The sequence below is a fragment of the Magallana gigas genome, chromosome 5 (genome assembly GCF_963853765.1).
Source record: "Magallana gigas chromosome 5, xbMagGiga1.1, whole genome shotgun sequence".
Lineage (NCBI taxonomy): Eukaryota > Metazoa > Mollusca > Bivalvia > Ostreida > Ostreidae > Magallana > Magallana gigas.
This window is the reverse complement of record NC_088857.1, coordinates 6,299,501-6,314,677: the sequence shown is the minus strand read 5'-3', so window position 1 is coordinate 6,314,677 and position 15,177 is coordinate 6,299,501. Positions and strand designations below refer to the sequence as shown.

Here is a 15,177-nt window from a genome sequence, read left to right as displayed (position 1 = left end):
GTAAAGTGCATTGTATCATTGTCTATATTTAATACGTTTTCTACAAAACTAGATATAAATATTGTATTTTAACACCACCCACTGTTTTCTTTACCATAATAACATAATCTTTGTCTGTTAATAGTGAGTTGTTGAACTTCCAGAACCTCTGTCTCTTTTTAAATTATATATTTTGCAGTATATTACTGCTGGTGAATGGTCGGAGCGATAGTTTTTTTTCCAATTTTATACACGGGGTAATTGTTTTTTAAAGATTCCGAGATGAGAAAATAAATTTAGTCTAGCTTGTTTTATTGGATTTATTTTTTCGTCTCCTTGTATATCGTTTTAATTTTGATTGTTGCTACGGTTAATATCTTTGATGACAAAATTGTTCATGAAATTCTGAACTTTTTGTCTAGACTTTGCATTATTTAATGTATGTATTCATGAAATCTTAATTTTTGTTTAGTACTAGATTATAGTCACCACCTAATAAAATATGTTGAGTAGAGTAAAGATCTTCAATTCTATTTGAAGGCTCTTTATAAAATTCTTGAGAGTTAGTATTGGGACGATATACATGTATATTCGCTAGTATAAAGTTTAGGGTTTCAACCGTTACATCCAAAATAATATAGTTACCATTGTTATCATAAAACTGCATGGTTGTGAATTCACATTTCACAGTTATTGTTGGGTAGAATTGCTCTTCTTTAATTTGATCTATAAGAGTTAAAAAGACTTTAAAGAGCCTCTGAGGCTAAATTTAGTTTTCTTCTGTATTTACAAAGTGTGTATCTTGTATGAAATATATATTGTAATTTTTGGCCTGGAGGTGGTTAAGCACATCTTTTCATTTGCTTTATTCTCATAAACTTTGACAGCTTAAGGTAAGAATCTTAGGTTGATTCATTTTAATTGATAATATCTTTATTTACCTCTTTACTTCCCACGCAGTAAAAATTCATCATGACTTTTATCATTGACATCAAGCACAACTGTTATGTAGCACATAGATAGTATAAACTAGATTAGAAAGATGTGTATGTATTTGATTTATTTGTTGAATTCAGGGGCATCTGCTATCTCTTCAGGATATTGAATGTTCCACCAAGGACCTTCACTCCGGTGTGTTTATGGGCACTGTGCATGAAGGAATGGCTGACCTTATTGCACTCCTGGACACTCTGGTTGCCAAAAAAAGGTCGTATCCTGATCCCTTGGATTAATGACTCTGTGGCCAAACTGACCGAGGAGGAAAAGAAGTTGTATGAACCCATGGATTTTGATCCAGTAAGTGACTGGAAGAAAATTTATTTAGTGGATAGATAATTACATTTTGGCAATAGATATTGAAGGTCTATACACATTTTCATGCATTTGTAAACCATCACACTCCTTCTCTGTATATTCTAAATTCTCATATTCCTATTCTTATCTCAAATTGAAAAAAAAATAAACAAAAAGAATAGTTTGCTTGTCAACAAAGCAGCAAAATATTGGTCCTCTGTAACTTTATGCTACATGTAGGCAGTTGCTGATTCTACAGGTGTAGGCTTTTCATTGCTTAAAAAAAAGAACCTCAACATATCATGTTAAATTTTGTAGGAGGAGTATAAAAAAGATGTTGGAGTGACAGCGTTAATCCACGAGAAGAAGGATGACATATTGATGCATCGTTGGAGGTACCCCTCACTCTCCATTCACGGTCAGTCACCAGCTCATCATAACCATTGTTGTCCTTACTTTTCCAGTGAAAACACACTACTTGTAATGTTTATTTGAAGGTCTATTCACGGTCATTCACGGTCACACCTCACCATGGCCATCACTGTCCTCAATTTAATAAAATGGTATAAAAGTATTTTATTAAAAAGCACACTTATATTTGTTTGATAATCTAGTATGGTAACAATTAGCGATCTATAAATGGTGTCATGAACAAAACTATTGGTTCAATCAGTCCCCATACCATCTCTTTTTCAATTTGATCTTTTTAATATCAGTATATACAATTACATCAGTATGTTTTTTACAGAATATATGACTGTGAATCTTCTTATGAGTTTCTTATTTATATATCTGTGGATAATAAACTGTTTTGCACAATATTACCAGTAATTATCGAGAAAATTTAACTCTTCATATTTAATCATGAATCTACAGTTTAACACACTCAGCAAATAAGTAATTACTCACAGAAATCCCTTTCTACTGTTTCAGGAATTGAGGTAGCTTTCAGTGAATCCGGAGCTAAGACAGTCATTCCTAGGAAAGTGATCGGAAAGTTCTCCGTCCGGCTTGTTCCAGATCAGCATCCGGACGAGATAGAGAAACTCGTCAAAACACACATACAGCAGACGTTCAAAAAAGGAATAGTCCCAACAAAATTAAGTGAGGAGATAAATGTTGCATCCAGTGTTTTAATACAAATAACATCTATACTTGTGATGCTGATATTTAAATCTACTTATTTAGTGTGAAAAGTTTTTTGACACATTATAAATGTTAGTTACCTAGAATTATCATATATATTTACTTGTAAGGACACACTTTTTTAAAAGTTCATACAGTACTTTGATTTTTAAACTGCATACAGTGGGTCATAAAACACAATTTTATTTGTAGGATGGTTTATATAGTGTGGATCAGATAAGTTACATTAAGTGGGATTTTAGTCAAGTTGAAGATTCTTTTTTTCTTTTACATAAGCATGGTTTCTGTCATATTTTACCTCATAGAGCATGCTGTAGTTTATCTCCATTCCATTAAAAAATATCTACCATTTATCTCAGAGACTCAATGGGTCATGGAGGAAAGCCTTGGGGCAGTGACTTCAATGATCCAAACTACATAGCCGGCAGAAAAGCTATGAAAACAGGTAACATTTCCCTCTAGAAGCAAGTCCATTATTGCAAAAGAAGCACATATCACATTGACGCCCGAATGTTTTCGATACAATTTATGCAAAGAGGGGAGTTAAAGGAAGATGTTTGCATATTTTCATGACTCAAATATAAGTATTTCATGTTTCTAAAGATACCATATGAATACAGACAGAAGACAATTAATGTTTTAAGTGTATTCTGTATATCTTTGGCAGCAAAAAGCATAATACCCCGGTAATTATAAAGATAAAAGTAATGTATCCTTTTTTCATTCATATCATGTTTCAGCATTCATTTAACCCTACAATGTTTATGATAAGCTGATTATGTTTATAATTTCAGTAGTTCCTGATTTGACATATTTTCAGTTTTTGGGGTGGAACCGGAATAACCCAAAGAGGGAGGACGTATTCCAGTGACCTTGACCTTTTAGGAGGCGACTGGTAAGAACGTGATGTTATTCCGATTGGAGCGTGTGATGATGGCGCTCACTCCCAGAACGAGAAGATCAACAGGTCCAACTACATAAACGGGGTCAGTATGTCTGGGATATATAGGTGCATCATACACATTAATGGGGGCAGTATGTCTGGGATTAATAGATGCATCATACACATTAATGGGGGCAGTATGTCTGGGATAGATAGATGCATCATACACATTAACGGTGGTAGTATGTCTGGGGTAAACACTGGATGAAATATCTGGTTTCAGCGCTGCAGAAACCCTTTGGAAACTCTGCGGAAACTTAAGGTTACTTTAAGTTTCCGACAGGTTTCAGCACGGAAACTTCAAGTTTCATCAAGTTTCCGCAGTGCTGAAACTTAGGCTGTTCATGAATCCAAATGGTTTCCGCAACGGAAACTTACTGAAACTTGAAGTTTCTGCATAGTTTCAATCTCCATATACGTTTGGGATACATATTGTTAACTAATGGTTTCCGCGACGGAAACTTACTGAAACTTGAAGTTTCTGCATAGTTTCAACCTCCATATACAATTGGGATACATATTGTTTACAAAGAGTTTCCGCGACTGAAACTTACTGAAACTTGTTATATTTTTGCTTTCACAAAATCTGAGCAAGGTTTCTACTTTATGTAAAAACAAAACAATTTCAAACAGTTCCAAATTTATTTTGTTCAAAAAATCTGAAATTGTTTCCAATAACAAATAAAATACAGCCAAGATACAATAATGGATTAACATCCATATGGCAATTCCCTTATTAGGGACTTTTATTTAAAAAATGATAAAATTGCACAAGAAAAAAAAACTCCCATAGAAATCTTTACATTTGTGGTTTTTTTTCATCTCGATTAAATGCCTATCAAATCTCCTTTAAAAATGCAACAAAGATCTTATTTTAAAAAAATATGAATGCAATTTACAAAATAACTGCATGTACATGAATAAACAAAGAAAACGTCACTGTTACATGAACATGATACACTTGATCTCAATTTGTTTTGAACTACAATGAATATGTACACCATAAAATATTTTTGAAAAGTCTAAAGTATCCATCTTTAGTATAAAAAAAACCCCTACAAGATAGTAGTTGACTATAGATGTATGACCCAGATTTGATTTGAATATGTATGTCAATAAATTCCAAAATGAGGTCAAAGTGACCCACTTACAAGTTGGGATAAAAACTTTTCTTTGTTAGTAATATAATCTAATGTTTTACAATAGAACAGGATTTGATATCATTTATTTGATAATCCATTAAGTCCAAAGTGAACTTCTCATTTCCACCCATGATGTACCAACTGATCAGATTTTAATATCACAAGCCTGTCAGTATTTAATAGATGACCCAGAGGGAGATATGAAAAGCTTGTTGGCCAATAAAAAGCTAACAATGGAGCAGTCTGTCAAATCATGTGCAAAAATATGATGTACACATTTACGGTAATTAATTATGCTGATTGCAACACACTTCATTTCATTCATTCATTTATTTCAATCTCAACACCATTGCACAATGGTACACAGAGATTATAATAATACAATATGTGGTATTTCTTAATAATTAACAATGCATGCGTAAGCGAGAGAGAGAAAGAGGGAAAAAAATCCATATACAACTCTGACTCGTTAATACAAATGTGAAGTATGGGGGTTCTAACCTGGGGAGCATTTTTTATTTATTTTTCTTATAAAAGCACATAATTTCCTCAAAGAACAGTGTTTTGTACTTGCCATTATAAATTTAAAACTAATAGCATTTTTTATTTTTATATTCATATTTGATAAGCATTGATTGCGTTCTTGCTGCAACGAGTTACAGCTAAGTATGTAGTGAAATTCATCTCCTATTTCGCACTTATTGCAATGAGCACAGAATCTTTCATGTCTGGGAATATTTGCCCAACGTCCACTTTCAATGGTTAGATGGTGATTACATGTTCGAAATCTACAAAAAGTAATGGCATCTTTTTTTGATAATGTATCAAAATAATGTTCAAATTTTAACTCTTCCTTATAAATTCTATAATTTAGAGCTTTTGGGGATGATTGTAGAATAGATTGCCTTTTCATAAACTGGCAACATTAACTGCTGTGTTGCTTTTAATATATTCGTTTCTTATCCCATCTTCCCCACTGGCTTTATTATTTTTTAGATTCTTAATTGCTTTTTTTATTTCATCTTGGGTAATGTAATTATTTAGATCGTGATGAAAATCTTCATACTGTAAATTAGCAATTTCATTATCAACCATGTGATTATTTTCATCGCTTATTTCGGGAGACCTGTTTAAGTCTCTGAAATACTGATAAAGATCATCAATACCGATTGCCGATTGATTTTGGCAATTTTTGTTTTTGTTATACTTATTTATTATTTTCCAATATTCTTTAGGATTTTTGTTTTTGATATCTTTCAAATGTTTACTAATTTTGTTTCTGTACTTCAGTTGCTCTTTATCAATAATTTTTTTGTAGTTTTTTTCATGTTCTTATATTTCTTATGCGCATTTACTGTACGTTTTCTATAATAATAAACTTTGCTATTACGATATTTTGTACGAGCTTTTTGGCATACTTTTGTAAACCAAGGTTTTGAATTGGTATGTGTTTTTGAGTTTTGATTTTTTCCACCAATAATACGTGAGCCTATGGCAATTTTAGCAGCATCTATATATATATATATTATTAAGGATTTCGGCAATATCATTAATACCAACATCCGTGGTATTTTCAACACAACTGTTATCTAACAATAATAAAAGTTTGCTAAGATGTTCGGTATCAATAGATTGTACATACAAGTTTTCTTTAGTAGGATCCCATGGTTTGATTTTTTCTAAACAATCAACCTTCAATTGAGACACAGCTGCATTTGTATTTCGCTGCAGATTTAAATACAATATAATAGGTGTATGACAATCAGAAAAACGTTTGCTTTGTTCAAGAACTCTCATATTCGACACATATTTATAAGTAGAATAATCACAGAGGAAGTAAACAACAGTGCTCGAACCTTTACATGTTAGCTTCCCTGATAAATTATCACCAATGCGCCCATTTACAATTAGCATCTTGTTTGCTTTACACATTTCTAATAGCATTTTACCATATGCATTTTGGTGTTTGTCTTCGTTGTTTCTTTCAGTTTTATTGCTTAAAAATGTCAGGTCATCTTACATGTTATCAAAAATTTCATCAAATTGGTCATTTTTTGCATTTTCAATATCAAAAAATTCTGAACTTGTTCCAGTTCTAGCATTGAAATCACCTGTTAATATTACATGTTTATCATCAAAGCACAATTCTTGCATTTCTAATTTTATCATATTCAATGAATCTCTATTACTGTACTTCGAATTTTCTGGAGGTAAATATACAATGCCTATTAATAAATTTTTTTCATAATTAGTAAGTTGTTTCGAAATTTCAAACCATAATACAGCTTTCGATTCCGTTTCATGTATGTTAATAAATTCGCTCAATTCTTGCTTATATGCTAGTATAATACCTCCAGAATTTACTCTACCATATTTGACTCTGTTTTTCATTTTTTTTTCGTACCCATCAATTTCTATGACATCTAAATCGTCAGTTTTTGTCTCTTGTAAACATACGATATCTTGCTCTTTGACAAGTTCTGGGAATTCTGAGTAATTCAGTTTTTTCTTTACGCCGCAACAATTTAATGACAGAATTTTAAGGTCACAATAAGTACGCACGCACTGAGGTTCATTGATTGGTTTTGTATTATTAGAACACTCCCCAACGAGTCCCTATCGCGTTTCCTGTGACGAGCTGATTCGACGCCTTTTGTTAGACACGCTCCGATGTCGGTTTGGTGTTGGTCTGTCACGCCTGGGTGGGTTACTGTACTCCTCCTCAGTTTCCGGGTTGTAGGGTTGACCATTAATGTAGAGAATATCTCTAACTAGCTTCACATGATCTCCTTTCTGCCTATGTTCTTTCATGATAGGATAGAGGCTTTTCCTTGCTTGTTCTATCTCTTCTGGAAATTGTTGGTTTATTTGGAATGGCTTTCCTTTCGGTTTTTTGGCGCTTTTGAGCACTTTATCCAAATCGTTTAATGAATATTCTTCTTTACACATGGTTTACCTTCATACATTTCACTACTTTACCTACATTGCTATTTTTAAATCCAAGACATGAAGTAAAATATACATTGTTCATATATGTCAAGTATTACTACATGTACATGTACTTGCTTTTTGTAGCATGAATGTATAAAATACAAAGTATCACACAGATCATTCACCTTACAATTCTCATCAATTCCAATATTAGTTACATAACACAGATTAAAATAAAACCCACATGGAAAAAACTTTCCATGCAAGTAATTTTGTTACATAAAAATTGTAATACATGGGGTATATGTTGTCGTTATTGCGTGGACCCTGAGGTCCACGCAGAAAATATATAAGCAAGGTTAAACCGGATGCTATGGGGAAAATTCAGCCTGCGCATGATCTAGCCTGGTTCCTGTGCGTAATGGGTAGCTCAGGGAACCAGGCTAGCACAAGTTTATCTGAATCGGGATCGGGATTCCTTGCCATATGACACATATAAGTTCAAAGGCGCTGTAATTGTAAAGTTGTCGGTAAACGGTACAGAAAAGGTATTCCTTTTAAAGAAATGATTGGCATGTGATATGAACTATCAGTATTATGAAATAAGTTAATGTTATGCCGAAACTACAACATGCATCAAATAGCATAATTTGCAATGTTTTGTTGTTTTCCGAATACACATGTAACTTAACTTTACATTTATAGTAGGCGAGGCTAGAGAACTTCCCGATTAAATTTTTTAATAATTTAAGTATGATTGAATAATTATGTCACTATAAAAGTTTAAATCTCAAGAAAAATGCATCAAAATATGAAATTTTTTAATTTACATAAAGCTGTCACTGCAAAGTTAATAAAGTAAAGCGAATCGTAATGTGTGTACAAATAGCAGAATTCACCGAATGCCTGATACCATACATGCAAACTTCATTCATAGATAAATCATAATTATTTTAGAAGTATGAATCCTTTAAATTCTGAGATAAAAAGTCAGGGCTATACATGCATGTATACGCAATACAACGTACAAGTGGTTAAAAGCAGAGGGCTGGATTCTGTGGAATCTCTGATAATTTTAAGGCGTTCACGTTTTCGTTGGAAACACATGCAAATGGTCCACGTATTGTAGTCCTTTTTTAAAGGACAGCAACTTGTATATTTTCATATACGACATAATTGAATATTGTTTGGTGTATTTTATTTCATTTCTATGACCCATGCATTCATCTCCTAATGCAGCGTTTTTACATTTAAGATTGGTTTCTTAATTGTTCATATATTGCTGCAAATAAAAACTAAGTTATCAATAAATGTTTAAACAAAGAAAATGGAAAAAAAGTAGTTAACACTTATCAACTTGGAGGTGTGAGGATATAATTTTGTTACATGGAGTCTTATATTTTATGCAATATATGCAAATATAACAAATTATTTAAGAAAATGAAAGTTAATATCTGCAAGGTCTAACCATCATTTCATAAGTCAAAACCATGTGATTTTCTAAGATTCTAGCTTACAGACAGACATTGTAATATACTGGTATTTGATCATATAAAAAAGTACTTTTATAGTTTATAGGTTTTTTGAAATGAGAATACTTTACAGTTAAAAAGTCTTGTTCTGCAGAGGTTTAGTCGGGTCGTAGAGATGTGTCCATTCGAATCAATAAGGAGTGTCCTTGGCTGTTGTTGATGTAACCTGAGTCGTAGTTTATGGAAATAGGCCTTTTTTGGAGATTTTCGATATGATCACATCATGGTTACAGCAGACTTAGTAGTTCTGGACAGTGGTAGCATTAAAATTCTTCTTCTTGCGGTGAACTTGTTCCTTTCACTGGGCTGTACTTTATGTCTGTTCTATTTATCTTAAACAAGAATAATAAAGTTTCATTTAGATTTTTAAACAATAAACATTCAGCCTAACATGTAATAAAAGCATTCTGAATAACATTCTGAATACAGAAGCTACTATGCAGTTGCCAGTTGCTGTTTAAACTATGTCATATAATGACTACAGTAGCATTTGGTCTAAAATGTTTCATTTTATATTTGAAGCAATGTTATTTTCATTTTGATTCAATTATTGTTTGTTGAACAATGGAAAAACTTATCAACAATATCAGTGTGTTTCACCACCCCCCCCCACCCCCATCAACCTCCTTTTCAAGAACTTAGACCTGGATTTCCCAAAAATTACTACAGTAAATTATAGCGAGCGAAGCGAGCTCTAAGAACCAGTGTGCGCGGGAAAAAGAACGAGCTAAACCTACAGTTTATCAAACAAATTTTTTTGTCTACGTCCCATAATGCTCTCTAATGTTTTCACCCGTGGTGCTATGCCAAAAATGGCCGACTTTTAACTCGTAATTTACGGTGACTTAAAGTTTGAAGACACGTTTTGAGTACTGCATATGCTTTAGCGAGACTCAAAAGATTTGTTACATGCTTCCATACCTCCGTATTGAATCGAGAAACGTAAACAAAGACGAACAAAGTCATGGATGACGTCACAGTGCACTCGCGCTATATTTCCCGCGATAAATTTAGAGGTGGATTAAACATCTGTAATGAGTGTACTGGCTATTTCAGTATAGACTGCGATACCTGCCTCATTGACATATGCTTTGTTTTTAATTTTTTTAATATAGAGATTTTATGTTTATATACTAGCAAGAGCCATACTTTACTGTCATATCGATCCATTTTTAAGCTAATTGTGCATGCATGTACAGTAGGCAGGTAAGTATAAGAGTAGGGAGGAAATAAAGAATAGGACATTTTGAACTAAATAAAAAGGAATAAAATGAAAAAATAAACAGTTAAAAAAATTATGTAGATATTGCATATAGTTAGACTATCAAATTTAAAAGTTGGAAATTACACACCAACAAACAGAAACCGGTCTCTCTCTCTCTCTCTCTCTCAACAATGATGCAAGGTATGTGTAATTCTTGCTGCGCTCGCCAGAACGGTAGCACCGTAAAACATATTAAACATCCAACACATGTATAAGTTAATGGTGAAAATAATCAATTTCAAAGCAATACCTTGCGTTCACATCGTCCAGCTGGTCAAAACATTCACCCGAATCACCGAACAGAGGATGCAAGTAATCACTGGAAACATTGACTTTGTATGCTGTCAATGCTGAAAAAGAAAAACGTGAAAGATTTCATTTTCTGGATTAAATTAATAATTATTTCTTTAATATTTACGTTACATTTAGAGTTTGCAAATTGTATAATTGTGCAAAAGATTCATTGTTCGTCTTGTTTACCAACCAAGCATTCATATATTAGGGACGTTTATATAATTACAGATGTATATATGTGTATACCCTGGATAATCTTGATTATCATGCATATAAATGAAGTTGGTTAATGGTTAACTTGGTCAACACGTATATTTTAAAGAGATACGGTAATAAAAATTAAAATGCCGAACCAAGTTTGAAAAAATGACGCCATCTTGATTTGATGGCGCGAGATCTCGTTTACAAATGCATGATAGATAAATTCGAGCCTTGAAAATGTTATTAGGAGTACCTATATTGTGAATTGAGTTGACATGAGTTCTTCGATCCTGCATTATCTCCTTTTTGTAGAGGCTATCAATGCTTCTCAATTCTCCATTTTACAACAGCACCTTCTTGTCCATTTTAACCTTCGCTCGGAATCATAAAGTGCGCCAATACTGACCAATCAGAACCCGCTAAATCTTGGAAAAGTGCATCTTGGGATAGTTTAAAATAAATAATGTTTAATCAAAATTATCATTTTTTACCGAATAGTATACTTTTTACATGTATATTTATTCTAAATAAGAACTGTCGGAGTCAGTATTTCCTGGTTAAATACGACAAAGTATTGGCATGTGTTTGTTACAATTGTATTTGTAACACGTGATTAACAAAAAAAAATGGCCGACCGTTTGTTTACAAATGTCTAATGAAATTGAATAAATTCTAAGGAGATATATGTATCAGATTTTGTCTTTAACTATATTTTATTTACATGTACTGATGATTTTGCCAAACCTAATATGATAGAGCCATATATAGTTTACTGACAAGTTAGTCTTGACTTGTCCAATTTTCACAGCGATTCTAAGCACGGTCATATTCTTATTCAAAATAAAGAGGTCTGAAAATATTATGTTCATCACAGAGCAGGTTCTGCATGAACACACAGAAATCACAAATATAATTAGATGCCGATTAATTAACGGGGTCCGGTTAACAGCGTTCTCCCGTACGGTCAATTTACAACTACGATGAATTGATGACAATTACTTTACAGTTACACATGTGCTCTGATTGGTCATACGATGAACAGTACGTTAAGAATACTTATGAAATTAAAATACAAACGCGTTAAACAAGCCGGGAAGTAAGATGTACACGTCGGACTGATATATAAACAAAATATAATTTTAACTATTTGGTATACTTTCTACATCAAATGTATACGAATGTATAATCAAATTTTAAAAATAGGATTAAAATCACGTGCACCACATGGCTAGTGTTAAACTGATTTTGTAATATAACGTATCACTTAAGTAAAATTATAAATAATGCTTATTATATCTTATAACAAAAACATGTGCATGTTTCAAAAACATGTATCAATATCTGTGTTTACAGTACAGAAAGTAAATACAAAGTATAGAAATGCACGAATCACATGGGAGTCGGAACCGGAGGGGGGGGGGTTATGTGCCTAATAGCCCCCCCCCCCCCACTTTTTCTCACCGGAAATGTAATTGTGCCTAAATTTACCTTAATTGAAAGATTGAACAGTTGGAGTAATAGGCATACTAGCCCCCCCCCCCCCCCCGGGCACGGATTAGGCATTTCATGATTTTGGGGAAAAAATTTCGGGTAGGGAAATTTATTTTCGGAAGTATAAAGTATAGTTATACTCCCCCCCCCCCCCCCCCCACCGATTAGGATTTTCATGATTTTTGGAATTAGGGTTATTCCTCAATATTTCTGAGGATTAGTCTAGCCCCCTCCCCCTTTTCAATTTGCTTCCGACGCCAGTGAATCATGATACAGTCATATATGTAGTAAAGTCTGAAATGCATGTAAATAAACAATTATTATATTAGACTCAAACTCCAAGTGGGTTTTACTTGTTATTATCAACTGTAGAATTTTTAAAAAAATGTCCTGTGTACATGTGTTGGCGTGGTATTAAAAAAGAAATGAATTTGCTCTAAACTTCAGGTTGTACGAATATTTGGTATGATTTGTAAAAATTTACAAACGACTTTACCTTAATTTGTTTGCTTAATTAGTTACTGTACCTCAAGGTTCATTCAAATGATAACTAAAGGATTTAAGAAGGAGTCTTACAAAATAGGTATATTAATTTATTGAGTGTATTAAGTAAAATACTTCTTCATTCTTTGTTTGCGATATACAACTAGCTAGATTTTTTTTTACTAAATAATTATAATTTACTTATCAGTTTTACTAACTCAGGTACACACAAATTGAAAAAAAATTCCTGCCGGGCTCCAGTTATAAACTCACGCTTCGTACTGTGTATATGTTATGTAACAGTCTTTTGTTCACTCCTGACAGAAAAAACCCTGCAATCCACACAGAATATACAGGAAAATCACAGAGGAGGTCACCTGGACAAAGAATGTATACACATGTATACACGTGTCCGAGTACCTAAGATTAATGATTTCATCATATGCATTAAACAAGATCAGACATCAGTTTTTCTTTTCAAATTCAATTAATTACTTAGTAAGGTTCTTAATCGCCTTATTTTCCACATTTGAAGATAGTTACATGTATACATATAGTTTCAGTCACGCTGAAACCTTACTATACATTTTAGTATGTACGGATTCATTATCATTAGGCTAGAAGTAAACTTAAACTTGTTGAAAAAAATGATATCACTATTAAACTCAAATAAATTTTAGTAATAGTTTCAGCAATGCGTAAACCATTTGGAATCTTAACTTAAAGTTTCAGCATACTGAAATCTAGCGGAAATGTTCTGAAACTGATTGATATTTCCATAATAATTTACACAACTTTTCACACGATTCAAATTTAGTTTCCGCATTGCGGAAACCATCAGGAATCTTAGACTGAAGTTTCCGCTGACTGAAACCTAACGGATACTTGCTGAATCGATATAATGGTTTCCGCATTCCGGAAACTATACATGAAACTTCAACTCAAGTTTCAGCAAGGTTTCCATATAGTTTCAGTTTTGCTGAAACTTCATTTTTCATCCAGTGAAATTGATGCATCATACACTTGTGTGATGCAACACATAATGCTCATTTATACACAATTGCATGTTCTGTTTGGGTACCTCAAGAAAATGAGTTTTAAAAGTCCTGGTGCAAAATTACAATATATTTTTATGTTTGAGGTAGAAGGCATTGATTAATGAGTAAATTTGAAAGGGTAACAACATTCAAAAATATATTTCCCATGTTTAAAGCTTGCATTAAATCACATAATGTATTGTATTTTATTTCTTTCATGCAAATCTTTCTAAAATAAATATTGCCAGACTACATAAAGTTGCATTTAAATTAAGTCTTTACAACATACCAGTAATTGAGCCATGTATTTTGCAGACCAAAGTGTTGGGAGCCTATATGATGGAGTTGGCTTCTCTCTAAACAGAAGATGTCTTGCTGCGATAAGCTGAGAAACAAACATCTGTTGTTTGCCATAATCATAAAGAGTATATAAAAACACCATAATCATGTGATCAGTGTGGAACAGGAAATAAATGTCCACTAATATAACAATTAAACTCATATAATTTTGACGATTTATTGTGATTTTGTACAAAAAGATAACTGAACTATGTGACTTTTTTTCAATACAACATTTTAGTATGGTGTACAAGTTTTGTTGCTTTGTTGAACATGGTAATAATCAGTTATAAGTGTCTTATGAACAGAGTAGCTAATAAATGGCCAATTATTTGCTCGGTTTTAGTTTTTAATTGTTAGAGTTTTGTACTTTGCTAGCCCATTGATAAATGTTTATTTAGAAAATGACTAAATGTTGAAATTCCTCTTTCTTAAATTATGTAATTAAAAAAAAATGTCCATCTGCCGTAGTTTGCTTGCTGACCAACCAAAGATGAAGCCTCGAAGAGAGGTTTGGTCCTACATTAAGAGTAAAATATAAATGACTTCATACTCACCTGTACTTTTTTAAAATAACTTGTTACCTCATTGTTATTTAATAGAAGAATACCTACGTTGATGAAGTGAATTGATATTTGTAAAAATACCAAAAGTATTGGGAGGGTGGTAACTCAATGAACCGCAACCAGCTCAAAGGTTTGAAAGGAGCTCTGAGAAGCAGGTTGCGTTCCAATCTTCCCATAAATATATTGGCGTAAGAGGGAGACATTTTGCTGGTTGCGGTTCATTGATGATATTGAGATGAAATGGGTCGAAAACCGAGACTGCCTAAATGACTTCATCACCTTTGCCAACTCCTTCCACAATTCGATTAAATTCACAGTGGACATATCTAGTTCCAAAAAGTATTTTTGGATACTACATCTACCTTGGAAGATGGTGAAATAAAATTCAGTCTCCATACCAAACCCACTGATTCTCACCTCTACCTCAAGCCATCGAGTTGCCACCCTCCCCATACTTTAAGAGGAATTCCTAAAGGATTAACAACCCGAATCAGACGAATCTGTTGTTCTAATGAAATCTTTGAAGAACAGAGCAG

General features: G+C 32.9%; 1 pseudogene; it reads left to right on the top strand.

Moving 5' to 3' along the window:
- Positions 1–1,084: 1,084 nt before the first annotated feature.
- Positions 1,085–14,135, top strand: LOC136275554 (cytosolic non-specific dipeptidase-like; annotated as a pseudogene).
- The last annotated feature ends 1,042 nt before the right edge of the window (positions 14,136–15,177 follow it).